Source organism: Archocentrus centrarchus, chromosome 1 (genome assembly GCF_007364275.1).
Source record: "Archocentrus centrarchus isolate MPI-CPG fArcCen1 chromosome 1, fArcCen1, whole genome shotgun sequence".
Taxonomy (NCBI): domain Eukaryota; kingdom Metazoa; phylum Chordata; class Actinopteri; order Cichliformes; family Cichlidae; genus Archocentrus; species Archocentrus centrarchus.
The window spans coordinates 3,885,372-3,892,337 of record NC_044346.1 but is presented as its reverse complement, the minus strand read 5'-3'; positions in this window follow the sequence as shown (position 1 = coordinate 3,892,337).

Sequence of the window (6,966 nt, the reverse complement as noted above, 5' to 3'; positions counted from 1 at the left end):
CAAAACTGAAGGCAGACACACAAACACGGAGCAAGTGAAGGTGGCTGCAGAAAAGCAGAGCACTTCAACAGAAGTAACGTAGCATTTGGGGGATGTCCATAGGTTCTAGATGGACTGTAAAAGATTCTCATCCAGTCATATTTAAGATTATATGATTTTGTGCAATTGCCTTTGAGTTTCTGAAAATGGGAGACTGTGTATAACAGTTCACACTTTAAAAATGCCCTTAAATTAAAACTGAATATCTGCACTTCAAATTCCAATGTGGTGGTGTACAGTAATAACACAGTAGCAAGTGTCATTGTCCAAATACTTATGACTGTAAACCTTGTTCACTTGGGGCTCATCAAGCTAACAAAACACAAAGAAGCTTTCGAGTTTGCTCTCAGTGAACTAGCAGAGAGATCAATGAAAGTATTCAAAAAAAGAAACAATAAAATTAAAACTTTGTTCTTATCCTCACTGGGGTCTTGTCACCAGTACCTGTTTTATAGCTCCTATCTAATGAGATGCTGGAAGCAGAAGCAGTTCCACATGGCACGTTCCCAGATATCTGATGATGAAGATCCACTTATGAACAAGTTTACTGAATCCTCTGACAGAGTGTCACTCTTTACGTAAGGTTGTGTGTCTTATTCTTGGCTTCGTCCCATAGATTCAGACACTGTATGAAGTCTGAAATAAACTTCACATAACTGAGTATCACAAAAATGTGTTACTGATAAAGTTTCTCAGTTTGTCGCCAGGTTAATGGAGATTTAATCTTCATCTGGTTCAAACAAATGCTGAAAGGAAGCCCAATCCACTGTCCCAAACAGAATGACACCCGTACAATGAAATATTGCCTTTCAATGCAGCTCAAGGGTGTGTGCCTGCTGTATACGATTAGCAAGTTTAACAGGGTGACTGTGGGCTGCTGCAGCACACGGCAGCTCCTCAGCTGGTTGATAACGGCTGAATTTGGTCAGCAGGCCTAACAGCCAGCAGCATGCACAGGGCGACTGTCCAAATATACCCTGCTGCTCATTTGGCTCAGTGAAGTTTAAGTGGGAATTACAGAGAGAAGAGCAGGAGAGGAGAGGGGAGGAAGGGAAGTGCAAGAAAATAAAAGCTAAAATAAAAGACATTTACAAAAAAAATTTTTTAAAAAGCATAATTTGAGAGGAAGAGACATACTGAGACATATTAACCACCTTTTTTTTTTGTTTTTTATCAGAAAAGTGAACATTAAGCAGGACCCCAATTCTCAATTGTGAAACAGGGCTTTGCCTTTCCTGCATGTGCCACTGATACCTGTGAAACAGTAAAAAAAACAAATTAGCTGTTAATAAAACGCAGGAGTTCAACCATACATGTTTGAACCAGAACAGAGACAGGGGGGGGGGCGCACACACTGAAGGAAGCTAGCAGAAATGTGGTGACCAGGAACCACTGAATGTCAGGGAAACGTGGTGACTTGTAGCGATGGCAGCCTGAACACTGGCTACAGACTTTAACTTTGAGGATAATGATTGGCAGCTTTCTTGGACTGAATTCATGTAGTTATTTTGAAGTACTTATCTAAAAATAGAGATAGCAAGCCATAAATTTATTTTCATAAAACATAAAACAATCAAATAACCAAAAAAAAAAAAAACACATATACAGAATTCATCAATCAAAAATCTCTTTCAACATTTGATGACTTTGCCTCAAAATACAGTTTACATAGCAGGTTACACTTCTACAGTGCACATGTATCAATACAACAGCATGATTGGGTAGTATATTTCCCTTTTGGACTGTTGATTGGCTCTTTGGGTGCAGAGGAGGGACAACCCACCCAACTAGCGTTTCACAACTCTCCGATAAATTTCTGTTTAGGATTCACTGAGTGCCACGTCCCCTCATTTTACAGTGTCTTAGGAGGGTTACTTATGCAACCAGAGCGTCTATTGTTCAATAGTGATCAATCTTTTTATATTTTGTGAATTTGTAGACACTCTAGGGTCACATTGTTATGTAAAAAAACATAAAAAAAAAACATAGGCACACACTGCAGTTGTTTGCATTCTAATTCTAACAGTGTTCATTTTCTGACATCTCTGTTGCATCATTGGTCACAGATGACATCACAGCATAAGCGCTATTGATGGCGATGCTTAGTAAATGTAGTAACAGGCCCCGTCCATTTGCTGCAATTGCCCGGTACAAGGAAAAAGACCCCAATGAGACCAAGTCCCCTGAATGACCTCAGATTTGGTAGCCATTCACACAGAGATTCCTAAATTTATTAGAGTTCCCTTCAAATTAAGCTGCCATCCACAAAGAGTGGAACAGCAAACAGGGTGAACCCACACATTTTCCTTTCTAAGCTGAGTGTTCAATTCCAGCCCCGAACATCAGTGTTCAAACAGCAGACAGGGGGGTGCACAGGCATGTTATTTAAGGTGCCAGTGAGCTAATGGAATAAAAAGCCACACGTTCAGTTAGAATAACAGATTACAGGACAACTGATATTACAACTAATATGTATCTTAAATGGAAGGGAATGTAATTACACCCAGATTAATGCTTAATGTATTACCTCTATGGTTACTTTATCTTTGTATATCACAGTCAGGTTTGCTGCAGACACTGTTGTGGCCTTAGACGCTCATTTAAACAAAACTGCGATCTTTCCCGAACCTTAATCTAGTTGATGTTGTTGTCTGTACTGCCGCTGACAGATATGAACCCTGCTGTTCCTTGTTTAACAGTCGTGCATTTTGTACGTCTGCTACCCATCCAAAATAAATACTAATTAAAAAAAAAAAACATTGTGAAAGCGACCCGGGCAGTGATTATGTTGTTGCCACAGCATTTCTCTGGAAACAATAATGGTATTATAAATAATACATGAATTGTAATTTCTAGAAGACAGGGCTGTAGAGGGCTTATCTAATATTAAAACACTGCACAGATACGATACAATAATTCAGAAAATTTACGATAATGACAAACAGCAGCTTTCACTCACCAAACAAATCTACCAAAGGTGTGTGCTTTCCTGCCCATATGGGTGACAGATTAAAAGAAAAACTGGTAAGCGTTAGGCCACTTCACACCACCAGAACAGCTTCCAAATCTCTCGACATTAATTTTCCAGGTATCTGGAACTTTGAGCACTCTGAACAACTTTGTATTGCTCTGCATTGACCCTTCACCCTAAGGGGACAAATCATAAATCAGCCCCTCACTGTAGAGCTCAAGTGTTTAGCATTTCCTTTTCATGTGCCACACATTGAAACACTGTTTGCCATAACATTACAAAATTAGGCTATGCTATTGTTGCGTTAGCTTCTAGTATCCTTTGGCTCTAGTGCTCTTTGACCTCAGTAAACACTTTCCTAATGAGTTTAAAGGCACAATTTTCTATTTGTGCCTTCTGGTCTCATGTAGGATAAATCATTCAGAAATGCCCCTTTCTCATCAAATCTGGTTATAAAACGCTGCAGTTCCTAAAGAGCTCCAACTGAGGATTTGCAACATGATTTCACTGACTAATGGGTGATGTCATGTCATGGTGTTGATATCCATCTTTTATATACAGTCTATGCTTTGACCTTGGCACCAGTAGAGGAAAAGTCAGTTGTGTTGACTACATGTACAAGATTTTGCTGATCTATCCAGTAGTTTACTAAAATATTTCAATTAAAACCATTTTTAATCTTCATCACTCAGAGTATGAATTTCTGATGTAATTTCCTGTACCTGAAAACACTTACCAGTTCTTAATAATACCTAAAATGTAGGCAGGATGGAAATAACGTATACTATAAGTAAGTTTACCTCAGTACTTCAGGGTAAACATTTTTTCAGCTGACACAATAATTACACAGTATTATAGGTGCACAGGCTGTGTCAGAGAGCAGCCTAAGCTAGCTTTCTTAAATAGTAATTGCACATTATTTTGGGACACAGACTGGAGTGTCCACTGTTGAATTGTGCTTTTCTGTTATATAGTAAGGATGAGTGCTGTTCTCCCTTTCAAACTCAAAAACTATTCTGTCAAGCATTAAAGGACATGTGATCTTACGCTGATGAAACCAATTCGGTTTGTTTTTGTTACCTCTCATATAAGAGTTTATTAAGAACATGAAGGCAAACCAAAGCCAGCCCATTTTAAGCTATCTCTATTTGTAGATTCAATAATTCAAGCCTACCACAGCCTGCACACCAAAATAATGTGTAATTACAATATAATAAAGGGAAGTTAGCGTAATCTATAGTCCAACCTAGGTGCCTAATAATACTGTGTGATTACAGTGTAAGAAGTAAAAACCTTTGACCATTTCCTCTAAAACACTGGGAATTTATTTATTATATATGTTAAAATATTAAAAACAATTGAATTTGTGTCTCCTTTCTTTTAAAATACTCCAAATGATCTACCTATTATATTAAAATTAGCTACAGTAAAAAAAAAACGAAAAAAAAACTTTCCTTTCTTTTAAGATACTCTGAAGGTACTCTTTTTTAAAGTGCCAGCCTCTACTCCGCCCATTCTACTCTACTTTTTAAGTATCATGAGGAGCAACGAGCAACCGGTGAGCAGTTTTAAGGACCGAACATTTGCAGAAATTTATGCTTTAAAGTCAGTGTAGTATTATGACGTGCTACCACAAAAGCAAATATGTAAAAATATGTATACAAGCTTTTCAACAGTCTTTGTCTTAGTAAAGTGCGCTATGAACACCGGAAACAAGTGATATTTCTGTGCCTGTTCAAGAGGCCCTGCTGGGTGGAGGGCCTGGAGCAGCAGCTCCGCTTTAAAACACTGAGCAAAGTGCATGAAATTAGTAGACTCCCATTCTGAAGTGTGTGTTAGTGTACGGACGAGCAGTATTGTATTAATGCTGTAAGACAGGCAGATGGCGCTGCAGGTCATTCTGTAGTGATAGATGATGCTGCTGCTGCTGAGTGGAGATAATGATGGGAGAGTGGATGAAGGGCCATTAATCCTTAAAGTGTGTGTGTGTGTGTGTGTGTGTGTGTGTGTGTGTGTGTGTGTGTGTGTGTGTGTGTGTGTGTGTGTGTGTGTGTGTACATGTAAGCCACAGAGATGAAGGCAGTGTTTGCTCATATTTGATGTTTATGTGGAGTAATCAAACTAACAACCTGCTCTGCAGAGCTGAGTATTGATGTGATGAAGCGCGGGGGTCAGGGTCAGGGTCAGCAGCAGACAAGATCAACTGGACGGGCAACTAACTCTGACAGGGGAGGCCGACCCGCTCAGTGTCCTCCGCAGTCATCCTGGTTACCACGAGTGTTGCAGAAGTACTAAAATGTGAACCGAATAATTAAATTGAGCTTGCACTGCAATGACTGATCGACAAAGCTGGTATTTAAGTTTTTCATTACCAAATTGTATGAATTAGTGTAACTCATAGTTGTAGTGTATCAGTAGAATTCGGCTTAGTGATGGCATACTGACATCATTCACCTGCTGGGGGTCATTACGTGTCCTTTGGGTTTATTACCTCCGTCAAGGAGGTTGTTTTTAGTAGCATTTGTGTGCGTGTCACTCTGTCTGTAAACAAGATAGCTCGAAATGTTTTGACTCTACAAATTAGGGGTGTACAGTGGGGTCATGTTAACAATCCATTAAAATTTGGCTCCATCTACCAAGATCTTCAAGGTCAGTTTAATGATTTATTGGTCAAAAACTGACAAAAAGCCTTATAACTTAGAACCTATGATTCTTACAAGTGTGGCGTGTACTGTCAACATGTAGAAAGATTTAAAATATCACATCACATTTGACCTCTACTTCAAGGTCACTACATTGATCTGAAGTGATAATAATGCTATATAGAGCTATTTAAAACTATGTTTCTTACTGCTGTTATTTGTATTGAAAACATACAGGCACATAGGGAATTCTAAATATCACATCTTGTGTTTAGTTGGTTTTGTTTTCCTTATACCTCTTCCATAATAAGATGGGGGGGGGGGGGGGGGGCAGCCTAACACAGAGAGACAACCATTCACACCTGTGGGCACTTATAGAACCTAACTCCACTTATTGCATGTCTTTGGGAGGAAACTAGAGTACCGGGAGAAATCGCACACAGACACAGGGAGAACATGCAAACTCCACACAGAAAGACCCCAACCAAGGTGGAGTCGAACCCAGAGCTTCTTGCTGTGAGGCAGTAGTGCTAACCACCACGGTACCGTGCTGCCCACCTTTACATCTTGTCATTATCATTTGCTCTCATCTGATTCAGTCTTTTCTTTGTTTTGTCACATTGTTTCTCGTTACAGGGGTGACTGTGGCTCAGGAGGTACAGCAGGTCATCTACTTATCAGAAGGTTGGTGGATTCCAGTCTGCATGCCAAAGTATCCTTGGGCAAGGCACTGGACCCCAAGTTGCTCTCCAATGCAACCATCGGAGTATGAATGTTAGACAGAAAAAGAAAACTGCACTTGTGTGAATGGGTAAATGCAAAAGTGTTGTATAAAGTGCGTGTCCATGTATATTGTTTACCCCAGCTTACCTTATTTATGGGTACAAGTGCAAGTCTGATGTTTGAAGCACTGCTGTCACAGAAACCTTTTAATGAGTTATCAAAAAGCCTGCATCACACTGATCCTGTATTCCAGTAGTCGATTCCCGACATCTTCTTTTCCATGATACACATCTGTCCATCTCGCCTTCTTTCAAGACAGTATGGTATGAAAGGTAGGTGTCCAATGTATAGTCTGTCGGGCGTCTAGGCTAAGTCACAGCAAAAGTTTTTGACTCTATAATTTGCTAATCTAACACAAATATTGTGTAGGCTGAACCTGGCATAAATTAGCATAAATTCTAGGGTGGATCTGTGCTGTTATGTTATTGTAGGAGTGTGTTCAGATATCCATTTGAATCACACAATGTTCAGCAGAGAACAAAAACAATCTGAGCTGGCAAGACTAAGAGTTAATCCCAGTATTTGATCAAT